The sequence below is a fragment of the Aythya ferina genome, assembly GCF_964211825.1.
Source record: "Aythya ferina genome assembly, chromosome: 5".
NCBI lineage: Eukaryota > Metazoa > Chordata > Aves > Anseriformes > Anatidae > Aythya > Aythya ferina.
Genome location: NC_140301.1, coordinates 40831371 through 40843613, shown reverse-complemented (window position 1 = coordinate 40843613; position 12243 = coordinate 40831371). Strand labels below are relative to the sequence as shown.

The 12243-nt window shown below is 35.3% G+C and overlaps 1 protein-coding gene across 3 annotated transcripts in view; it reads left to right on the top strand.

The window, feature by feature from the left end:
• MIPOL1 (mirror-image polydactyly 1) overlaps nucleotides 1-12243 on the top strand; it is a 205431-nt gene that overhangs the window by 108441 nt on the left and 84747 nt on the right. The gene's annotated exons all lie outside the window — the stretch shown is intronic.

The following is a 12243-nucleotide window of genomic DNA, read 5'->3' as shown; positions in this document are numbered from 1 at the left end:
AAGCAAAGCAAGTACCAAAAATATTTAGCCAATGTTAACTTTTTCCTTTCTCACAGAGGCTGAGTAATAAATGATGCTGGAGACAAGATAACAGATTAAACAAAAGAAGAGGAGGAGTGATATTGTATTACTTTTTATTTTACAAATTTTTTTATACATATGAAATCATACTAATGCATGTATAAAGTGTGATAAACCTTAATTTAAAGCCATTTTTTCTGTGTCTTACTGTATACCCTTTTTTTTATATGCTGCACAAGAAAATGATCCTCTTGTGTTTGAGCAGCAACTGTAAACAAAATCATGAGCCTGAGTGCATGATGACATGTTAGTTATTTGTCCTACAATAAAATGTATAAAATGTAGTAACCTAAGCTCTTGTGCAAAAGGCAAGCTACAGGGTCATTAAATAGCAAAGGTCTTGCTCTGACCCATCCATGACCTCCTTATCTAAAATGTCTCTCAGAATTGATAGAATCCACTTTAGATCTTGGGTAAAGGAAACCAGGGATGGGATAAAAGATCAATATAAGTATTTCAGAATCATATGTACGTACTAAGGGTAATCTTTGGTCTTTGTATGTTTAAGTTTATCCAAGTTTCTGTTCAGAGCTGGAGAATCCCATGCTAGCAAGTGATTATATAAAGTACTGCTTGGAGTAGAAGGGGGACAGATTAAGGATAATACTGAAACATTAGGTCTTATTATGGTCTTAAGGCTGTAGACTAACCTCAATTCAGAAGCCCCAAGATACTATTTGTTTGCTCCTATTTGTCTGTCTGTCTGTTGTAACCTGAAAATCTTTACTAGTCTGTTCCCAGGTGAGAAACTTCTTTAGGTTTTACAATGAGATGAAGTCAAAAGAAAAAGTGCAGTAATGTGCATAGGCATCATGTGCTTGGAGGAGTCAGGGCTTGATTTGCTTCTCCTTTTTAACTGCCATCTGTTTATTTGGTCTGGTGCAAAAGCACATTTACAATAATTCCCTATGATTTTAAATGACTATTATTCCCCATAAATAAAAGCAAAATCCTGATTTGCCTTCTAAGTGTGTGGCCGTGCAGAGGTATAAAGGAAAAGTGGACTCTTCTGTTCACAATTTTACACTGCACAGATGTGTTGTGTGTTGTGTTGTGAGATGTGTTGTGTGTTGTAGATTTGTATTTCTATCCTGGCATTATAGAGGTCTTTACAAAAAATGCTTGAAAAGCAGAAAGAACGAATGGCGGCATTTTATTTATTTTAACCTTTTTATTTTTCTTCTCTGAAAGTTTGCTTTATGAGGTAAAATGTTCTTCATCTCTTTTCTGGCAGATCACAGCTTTTCTGATGAGATACACTGGCAGCAGAGCTTTGGCTTTTCTGTAGGAATAAGCTTTAGAGTACTAAGTTACACATTAGGAGTTAAGTTGTAGATTTGGTAGTAATTCTTAGTTTCCAGGTCTTAACCATATTTAAAAAAAAAAAACACCTTTGCAGGCTTACTGGTGTTATACCTATTCTGGAGGTAATATATCTTTACTGATTAACACATTAACACAAGCACAGATAGAATTTTAGCATATGAAGTACTTAACCGTGTTTTACGTGTATATGGTTTGTAAGATGTCAGAAGTGTAAAATGAGGTTCACATCAGCGGAGGCATATCAATGCGTTAGGATTTCAATTCAACATATTTTATATGAATCTTCATATTTAGAAACACTGCATGCATAGCTGGCTCCATCAAGTAGCTGAATCAAAATTGCTCGATACAAAGGGGAAAAAAAAAGTTGTTCACTGGAAACATTCAAAGAAGGTCTGATTTCTCCTATAAAATGTGTTTTCAATTAAAACCTCAATTTTTTATGCCTCCAGAATTCAGCCAGCTGTGTTCTTATTTCCAAAATTCAGCTTTCATTACTGGTAAGGTAAATGTATTTTACAAAGAAAAAGCAATAAAAATGTGAAATTAGAAGACAGATGCCTTAAAACTTTGGCTAACAAGTTGAAGTAACAATGTTATTGTTTAAATAAGTACACATCACATTTCCTAAACACGGTATTGATGTGAACTGGTGATTGTGTTAAGCTGCTAAACAGCCAAATTTGCAATTAAAAATTAAACTCAAAGACTCAAATGTCATTTTATACTTAGATTAGTACATAAAGAAACCTACTGGGACTTTATTTTCTGAACTGTGTTTGTTGATACTGTTCTTTCCATCTCCAAAATTGGTTCTCTGCTCAAGAACAGAGGTCATCTTTCCCAGTTTTACTAAGTATGTTCAGATTCTGTTCAGTTTCATAAATTTGCCATTTCCTTGTGGATCACAATGAAGACGATTATTTCAATGCTTGCTTGTATTTGATTATTAAAGAAATAACTGTGACGCTGGAGGGGTTATTAAGGTGTTGTGATTTGCACACAGAGTTCTGTCTTTACAATTACATTGGCGACCCATTCTGAAAAATTTTGAGAACTTATTTTGAATACATCAATACAATTTAAATTATTATTTACACTGCAAGCATCATTTGGACCAGGCTTTCAAATAGTGAAGGTAGTCTTGTAGATTAAGCCCTGATTCAGTGTACATACATAGCAGTGATTGTTCCAGAGAGCAGTCCTCCTGACACTAACAGTTACTATTATAAGATCTAAATTTTGAGAAGAAAGGAGCCCTTTCTTACTTTGATCTAAGCTTGTGAGTTCCACATGCACTTGAATTTTAATGGAGCTGGGTCTCAAATATACAAAGTCTCAAAGGTGGTGCCACACACGTTTAGGCTGTTATAACAGAACTCAGAGATAGTGGAAACTATTGAAATTTGTTTTCATAAACTAGGTATCTTACAAGATACAAGAAGATCTGGTAAGCATACATTTATGCTTCGCTAGTTCTTTCAGAAAAGCTCAGACCAGAACACATTCTAATAGGAAAAATCTTTGATGCCCACATTAAAAGACTCTATTGTGCTTTCTCAGTTTTAAAAAAATAAATAATAATCATATTCCTTCAAACTCTTTCCATCCAAAATCTCATTATGGACACTTTTACTTTAACCATACTTCTTAACTGAGTTCTTTGGGGAAAAAAAAAAAAAAAAAAAAAGAATCACAGAATACCTCATTGCCACGGTACTATAATCCTTTACCCCATCTCTCCATCTCTTAAAAGGATGGAACTATTTAATGCAGGTTTTTATTTTAAAAAATTGAACTGTGCTTGCCTCCACTGTTCAACAACTGCAGGTAGTTTGAATCCACTACTTGGTGTCAAGTAGCTCTATTTTGAAGAGACATTTCAAAGTTTTTCTTTGGAAAAGGAGCATGTAGGCTAGAGGGGAGTGCACCAAATACTTTTTTTCTTTTTTTGTAATTAGACTTTTTTTTAGACTTTTAATTATTAATTATATGCTAATAATTAAGAATATGAAATGAATTAGTTCAGTTCATTATCTGCTTCTATTTCTTACAGCTGAGGTGTAATTGTCTTAGATGTTAGAAGAGAGAGAGACTCAGGGTAGAGTGACTGAAATCTCGGAAATGCTTGGATAGCTACTTCCGTTTGTAGTTGCTGTACGGCAGTAACAACAGAAACACTCATTTTCCAAACTAGATAAAATAAAATCTGTTTATCTAGCCTATTAAACCTGGGTGCCAACTTTCAAACAGATGCAGTTTTAAGCTCTGTAGTTGCTAAATCCTGAAACATTTGGTGTATAAACAAAAAGCTAACATCAAATACAGCATTGCTGCAAGACATAGTAATGGTGTATATATGCTACATTCACACAAAATAGGGAGATGATTGCTTTTTTTGTATGTTGCTTAGGGTTTTTTCTTATGTTAGAGTATTAAAACAGATATTAAATTTTATCATTAATGCAATGCGTGGTCTCTCTTCAAATCCCCTTAATTACAGATTGACTCCAAGGATTACACAGCATGGATTTTAATTTTAACTGCAACAAAAGGAAAAGCTGCTTAAAAATTATTCTTGCTGAGTGACTTCTTGGACCACAAAACAATTTTTTACATCTTTTGACAAGTGTTGTCAATTTTTTTAAAACATTAGAACAGAGTTAAGTGCACCGTCAAACTCCAGTCGTATTGTGTCTACTTCCCAAATAAAATGTTTTATTAACTTTGTCCTCACGAAGGAATGTCTGCTTCTCATATTCTTGTTTTTTCAGTTATCCTTTTGGAGAAAAAGGCTCGTAGTCTTGCTGAGATGTGTTTATGTTTGAAGAGAATGACATCAGACTTCATATTTCGTTTCTTTAGTAATTTGAAAAAAATTTCCAAGCAAAGTTGACGTTGTAGCAGCAGCAGCGTATTTCACACCCTTGCGTTGTTCCCACTCTAACCTCTGTCTTTAGGGCTTAAGAGCTCCACTCTGAAAACTTCATTCCAGCCTGAAAGTTAAAATAGCATGTCTCAGTCCAGAAACAACATTTTCACAAATTGGGGCCTAATCCAGTAAGCCTCACTCAGGAAGCTACTTCTGTGAGTACATATTATTCATAAGAGTAAAACTTGCAGGATTAGGGCCCCGTTTTGTAATCTGAGGGGTTTTTCTCCCCATTTCTCAATGATGAAATCAGCTTCTCATTTTGTTTGTTTCATTTATGAATGCTCATTTTTTATGGTTAAAGTTCTGTAGTACTTTTTTACAGTTTTACTGTACTTCTCATGCCAGGTCTTCAAGACACAAGAGAAAAAAAAAAAAAAATAGTAGTTGCTCTCCAGAGCTGCATCAAGTAATAGTAAGTGTCCAATGCTGAGTGTCTACAACTTCTCTTGAAGTTAGGTGCAGCTGAAAGTGCCCCTTGTCTTTCAGAATGTGAATGTGAGTTTCTTGCTTCAACAATCAGCCCCTTTTGTGACTGAGTATTAACTTTTTATACAAAAGGCTGGAAGGATGAGAAATTAGTTTTTGGCCAGGAGGTCACTGTAGTGCTGAGGAATAAATCTGTTATTGCTGTTTAATGGTATTTAGTAGTTTGATTAAGTTCCCCTAACTCCCATTTATTAGCCTAAAACATACTTTCTGAGCTTTCCCAAACCTGCAGGTGAATAACACCATTTTTGCTGCGTTATTGTGTGGAGTGAAATTTTTGTTCTTTAAACGGGTTAGTTCAAAAAGCATTTCTTCCCTCTGTTTTCACCTGCCTCTGAATTGTTGCTATCAAAATGCTTAATGGCTTTCTCTGTTAGCGTATTAATGCACTTTTTTTAATGGACCAAATTAAACTATTGGTTTGTATTACAGTCAAGAACAATTCCTTTCTATTTTAACAGAAAAGTATTTCTAATGCAAACCCATAAACACTCTAATTTACACGCAATGTTGTTGTCTAATTTCTCCATTATGTGCAATAGTCTTAATAGTATATGATTTTTGAGTCATGTGTGCTTAATGCAAAGGCCAGAAGTAGCAACAAATGAGGCTAAATTGTGAATGCACTTGCTTTTTATGGCTTTTGCTGCAATGTTTGCATGCGTAGGTTAAGAAGTGTGCACATGTGTGCAATTTAATAATTTGTTAGGTGATTCACGGTACTGTGAGTAACATTGGCTGATGACAGAAACTTAATGCATTACATTTGTTACAGTTGTGTTCTGTTGGCTAGATGCAGCAAAGTTTTGCATGTATTATTTGTTAGACTTGTAATAACGTATACAAAATAGTGTGTAATTTGGACATAAAATGGCCTACAGGGAATAACAGTGACTGGTTTTTAATGTATAATTTAAATTTGCAAGTCATCTTTTGAGGACTATTCTGTGAGGTTGTGAATGTTTTTGAGAGCCCTGGGAAGTTAACAGGATGAGGATGCTCAGGGCCATTCAGACAGGTCCTCTGATAAATAATACTGTCTCTTTACCACACACTTTTGGAAAAAGAAAAATCCTGCTTATGTCCTAAAATAAATAAATAAATGTATGCCTGAGCTCTGTCTATCTTATGAAGTAGTTCATGTTTGTTTAAGTTAGAGTACAGGACACACAGACAGTCTGGTGTCTGGTTTTTGAAGCGGGGGTGTGTAAGCATCTATGTCAAAAAGAAAATCGTTCAGGAATCTGGAGGCTGAGACTGACAAGAAAAATCATCCTTTGCAATAAGCAAGGCCTGATATTGACATATAGTATTGCTGAAAAGAACATATGTCTGCAGCACATTCACTGTTGATAGAGGTTTTGAGGCTCGCACCATTTTCCATATAAACTGTCATTCTTATTTTCTTGATCTAGATTTTAATATATAGATTATGAACCCGTTCTGCTTTTTGAGGCAAGGTGTGTTGCTGGGGCTGTAGTTTCAGTCCAAATGTCACCATCTCTGGTTAGTGCACCAGCCTTCTAAAATTATATTGGGACTGGCTGTAGCTGGAGCTGTTTCATTTTTGTCACCTGATCATTATTTTCTCTTTTTTTTCTTTTTTTCTTTTTTTCTTTTTTTCTTTTTTTTTTTTTTTTTCACATTGATTGCATAAGTGAAGACTAACAACATAATTTCTGGGAATTAGGTCAGCTTTTGCTTTCCATAGTTTTTCTCTAGTCAGTACTTCAGGGCTGCTGAACAGGATGCACTGTTTCCTGGAATAGCTAATTTACAAGCAAGTGCTTTTTCAGTTCTGTATGTATTCTTGCACAATAATTGAAAATCAAGGTTCATTCTTGTAGTTTGGGGGACTCGGGGTTTTGTTTTGTTTTTATTTTTCCTCTTATCCACTGGGTTAAATCTCTTCTTTAATTATTGCAAAATCCCCCAGCTGTCTTTAGTTGAACCTGAATCATGAAAATGAGGAGTCTGAATTACATTCAAGGAAGAAAGGGTTCAACTTGTAGCATGGTGCTTGCAGGTATGTCAGTGGGCACTGAAAATAAAATAATTAGAAATAGAATGGCTCTTTTTCATGCAACTGATTTGTAGTTGGCTACATCTGAAAAGGAATGAAAAAATGATCTTTTTGCTTGCAATTTCCCAGACAATACTATGAGCTCCAAGTTATTTTGAGGTGGTGAAAGGTGAAACATTTGACATGTTCTTTTGGGGCACTACTTTAAAAAAAGAGAGGGCGGGAAAGAGGCGTTGCCACATCAGAGTTAAGGGTGTTTGTGGTTGTCCGTGACAGCGGCTCCAGTTTTAAAACACCTGTGTTTACTTTCCAGCTTTTCTCAATCGGCCTGAAAGTGGCCTAAGAATGGCACAGACAGACCTGCACTGTGGCTGTGTTGCCTTTGCAACACACGTACACACAAAAAGAAAGAAAAAAAGACAGAGATAAATCTCTTGTTATGCAGCTAATCATTAACAGCATTTTTGTGCCTAGCTGAACTTTTCTAAATTTTCTAGTCTATCAGATTGTGTGTATATATTTTTTTTTTCATATCTCTTAAGCTATTTTTTTAATCTTGCTGGTCATTCTTTTCCTAGCAAAAATAGAATTAACTTAGTGGGATTTATTATTACTAGTAGTAGTAGTGGTAAAAATAATACCAGAAATTTGTAATTTTGTTGCAAAGTGATATTGCATTCCAGTATTTAGACATATATGTTCCAGTGTGCCAATTAAATATATATATATATATATATATATACACACATTATGTATATATATATAACACTATCTCTGCCACCTTCCCTGAAACTTATCTTACAACTTTTTTCTGAGTAGAATTTTGCTGGACAGAACCCTAGTATTTGATGTATATTAACTTTTTGTAATGTCTTAGCTTGCATTTTCTCCTGCAAATGCCCTTGTCTAGCCAAGGGTTATACAGTTAAGTTTAAAAAAAAAAAAAAAAAAGTTACTGCTTTCTCTAGTATTTTTTTTTTTTAACTGATTTTTCATCTCTTCTACCTTTCTACTTCAAATGACATTGCTGATTGTAGAAATATGTCTGCCTCGTAAATACAATGTTGTGGGCTTTCGGTGGAACACTTAACATAGCTCATTTTTTTGTTTTTCCTGTGGTGCAAAGAAAGAAAGCAGTGCTGATAGAGGAATGATTCCTCCCTTGGACTGATTTCTTCTTGAAACTGTCTATCAAGCTTATAATTTTAAGGTCACCATATTGTGGTGAACAACATGAAAACCTTTAACCAAGTCACCTAACCTAACCAGAGTACTGGTTAATACTGTTGATCTAACACGTTGATCTAACACGTTGATGTTGATCTCATCAGAGCATAGTGGAAACAGACTAGCTCCCTCCAGATTGGGCACTCTGGATAAACAGAAATTGTCCTAGAATGATGATCTCTCCCTTTGTGCTGTGCAGCAGAACTTCCACCTCTGCTTTCCCAAGCAATATGAAAGGCAGGGTGGTAGCAGTGCTATTTCATATCAGTAAAGGAGGCAAGCCAGTACCTTGAATCAGAACTGGGAGGAACAAGAGATCTAAAGAGTTCACAGAGCTGATTTCAGTGGGGCTTTGAAGAAAATTAAATGGTATGTCTGAAAGTTGGGGAAGCTGCCATGTTTATTGAATTACCAGGTGTGGATCTGTTTTAAAAGCAAGCTGGGTAAGGACAATATATGAAAGGGAAAGAAAATGTTTTGTGAATGTAACTGCCTTGTTCTGAAGACAAAACTGAGATCTTGGTAAGAGAGAGGTAAATAGGGAGCTAATACTCAAAATGTTTCTAAGTGTTTTGGATACCAACCTCTCATGAGTTTTAATGGTAGTTAGGTATCTAATCCACTTAATTTTTTTGTATCACACTAAGTAACTGTCTACAGTTGCCTCAGCACCTCTAAAAATCTGATAGTTGTTCACTTTTTGACCTCTTAAAATTACTCCCTGCTCCCTGTAAAAGCTAATGGTTAATTAAGAGCAAAATTAAAGACTGCAATTTCAGAGTCAAAACTTGAGTGACCTTGAAAATGGAATTGCCTCTATGAAATACATTTATTCAGTTTGTGCTTCATCTTGCTACTTTGATTTATTCTGTGAAACAGCACTGAGGAAGAAGTTATATAAAACTGATGTCAAAACAGGATCAACCTATGGCTTGTTGATTTAGTCATGTAATAACCATGTGTGTGACTCTATACTTCACTGTGTGGAGTCTCAGGCTGATTTAGATTTACATGTGCATTTCAGATTTCTATGATATACAGCTGAGGAATGCAATCATGAGTGAATTTTTCTATTATTCTACCTTATTCCTTTTTTTATGTTTTTCACTAACTTCCTTTTTTATTCAGTCACCTGAATTGTTAATGCCCTAGGGAGAATTCACTTTTTCCTATTGCTTCAGGAACTGTCACAAAATTCTGACAGAAGAATTTCTTAACCTTCTACTCAGTCTGCTTCTCAGTCAGGAAATGGTCCTACCTAGAGCAAGGCCATCCTGGATTTAGAAAAGTCAAAACCAATTTATTGTTTCCTCCTACAGTCTTAAGGTGGATTCTGTCTGGTAAGTCACTCTAGTTGTTCACTCAGGGATTTATAGCATTAAAATAGCTGTGAAATACCACAGAGCCTTTACAGATTCATTGCAGATATAAGACAGAATCTGCTATCTAAGAAAAGGCATAATTATGTGGGCAATAGACCAATTGTCATCTTTGGGGATGTATACATAAAGGGGTACAGTTTTTCATGTGGGTGCTGTGAACAGCCACACGTTGCTCCTCTCTGATCTAGACTGTGTGACAGTGTTATTGTGTTGCAAAGTCCAGCACATGATACCTAGCATCTCACCTGGAAATACTGCTTCACCTAGACTCTTGAGAAGAGTCTGGGCATTTGTAGCAAATCTGCAAAGTGATTTCTTGGGGTCTGTCCTAAATTTACCATACTTCACGCTTTTCCTGTTCCTGTGCTGGGATCACACCAATACTGAAAGAACACTTCTGTCTGAAAGAAATAAGGCCAAGCAGGGACAAATACAGGTGAAATCTAGAAGTGGCAGTAAATGCAGGGTTTGTTTGTTTGTTTTCCTACTCAACAGCACATCCGTTGCTTGCTTGTTGTGTTATGCTTAAATTTATTTTGGAATTTGCTTCAGGGCTCAAATCAAGCAATTTCATCCAAAAGTCTGATGGCATTCTTGAATTGTCTAGAGCTGGTTTTGTAAAACCAGCAAGTATTCCATGCAGAAGCTCTGTCACTATAATTAATGACTGTGGTTTCTGTCTCAGGGAATAATTTGGGAAGAGGTTGTTTGTTGCATAAATATTCCCTCCTAGCAGGACACTATCCACAGCACCTCCTCTAAAATTATTTTTTATCAAAACCATTTGTGTGACCCAATACAGCTTTAATTTGGTAGAGGCTTTGATACCACTGATCTTGGATATCTTGCTATAACTGAAATGTCAGGAAATATCATGAATATTCAGTTCAGTCAAGACATGTGTCAAGATTGCTGTAAACATTTTCCTTTACTCACTGTTCCCTCCTGGACCAGGGGTAAGGAAACATCTTAAAGGAAAGATACAGGTTTGTCAGCCTTGGCACTGCCTCTTGCTGTCTTTCCAGGGGATATCATATCCTCAGAAGAATGCACAAGTGCCAAGAAGTATATCAGAACCTTTGTGTATCTGGTTCTACATCGACTACCTGTCCATGTTTCATCATGTCTTGTTTCACCTGTTATCTTATTCAAGATGCAGTCTGAGGGAAACCAAATGGTTTATTTGTTTCTAAAATATGTTAATATCTGAGATTTGCAAAGTTCTTCATTCTTGTTTGTAAACATCACATAGTGGATTTGGTTTTCTATGTGCAATGCTTGATTTGGGAAAGTTATGTTCTTAACCACCTGATACATCAAACACTGCCTCTGATCTACTCAAGGAGGTAGCCACCTGCAAAGTTTTTACTGCTATATATACACTTTATTTCTAGAAGCTTTGAGTCTTCCACTCACTGTAAAAAATAAAAAATAAAAAAATAAATTCTTCATTACTCACTTTTCAGAGAGCAAAATGAGATAGAGTTACACATATGCTCTAGTTATTCTCTGTGTTTACAGCAGTTGTGCATACAGTGCATGAGAAACAACTGTTTAAAAATGTCCTAGTTTGCAAATGTGAGGCTCATCTTCATCTTCTTGATGACCTTTCATTATTCTGTTCTTTTTATGTGTATCAATGTGACTGGAAGCCATCTGTGGTCTTTAGATCACAGCCTCTTCTGGATAGAAATAATTTCTCAAGAGAACACTACATGAGAATGCATTACCTTAATTTTTAATATAGTGGGGAAAAAAAAAAAAAAAGAGGATTTTAAATGAAGCAAGTAGTTATTTACCTTTGTTTCAAGGTAAAAGAGGCATATATGATTATGCAGTCTTAGTTTTCCAATTCTGATTTTTAGCAGCTTTCAACAGCTACTGACAGAAGAATAATGGTTGGGTCCCTAAGAGGGTTCTCTCTCCTCTTCCATTCCCAGTTTTCATGGAACTCAACATGCCACTCTAGGTAGATGTGGGAAGAACTTTATCAGTAGTCATTACTGTTTAACAGGAGAAAGCTGTGCACAATATATAACTACTACATAAAGAAACAAAAAGTTAAGTTGGGTTTTGAAGGGTGATCTGGAGGTGTTGTAGTAGGAAGCTATATATAGGTAGAATCCAAGAATTTTATGAGGATATTGGAGGACATGAGGATATTATTACAATGAAAGGTGGTACAAGGAAAGTGTAAGATACTAGGTTGTAGTATCAGACAAGGCTTCCTTAGTATTGAGTGTACAGAAGACCTTACTTGGTTTGATTATTTTTTTAAAGATGTGCTTTTCCCCAAAGAATTGCAAATATTTCAGTATGAATACAAATTTTCTTTTTTTATTTTAAATTTCAAAATGCTGCATATAGTACTAGAACTGCACATAGTATGTAAAATAAAAATGTAAAACTGCACAAACAGTCTGTCTTAAAGAGTTTCCATCATTTCTCTCTGTTGCCTTTTTTATGCTACATTTAAAGTGATGACATTAAGCCTTGAAGAGTTTTTAACTTATCAAATTAAAGTCTACAATTTTCATTAGTTTTTAATAGCTTGAACACCAACTATCTGTGGACATATTTTGGGGAGAGAAGTGGAGATTAAGATGTGGTACTAGATATAAATTGATGTTGAAAAGATACTGGCACTAAAACTACCTCTCATAGTTTTAAACTCATTCACTTTTGCATTCAAAGATTCATTCAGTGGCATATCTGACGTGGATTTTTTTTTAAGTTAAGGAGAAGTGAATTTTATTTCCTGATACTTGGAATAATTTGACTTA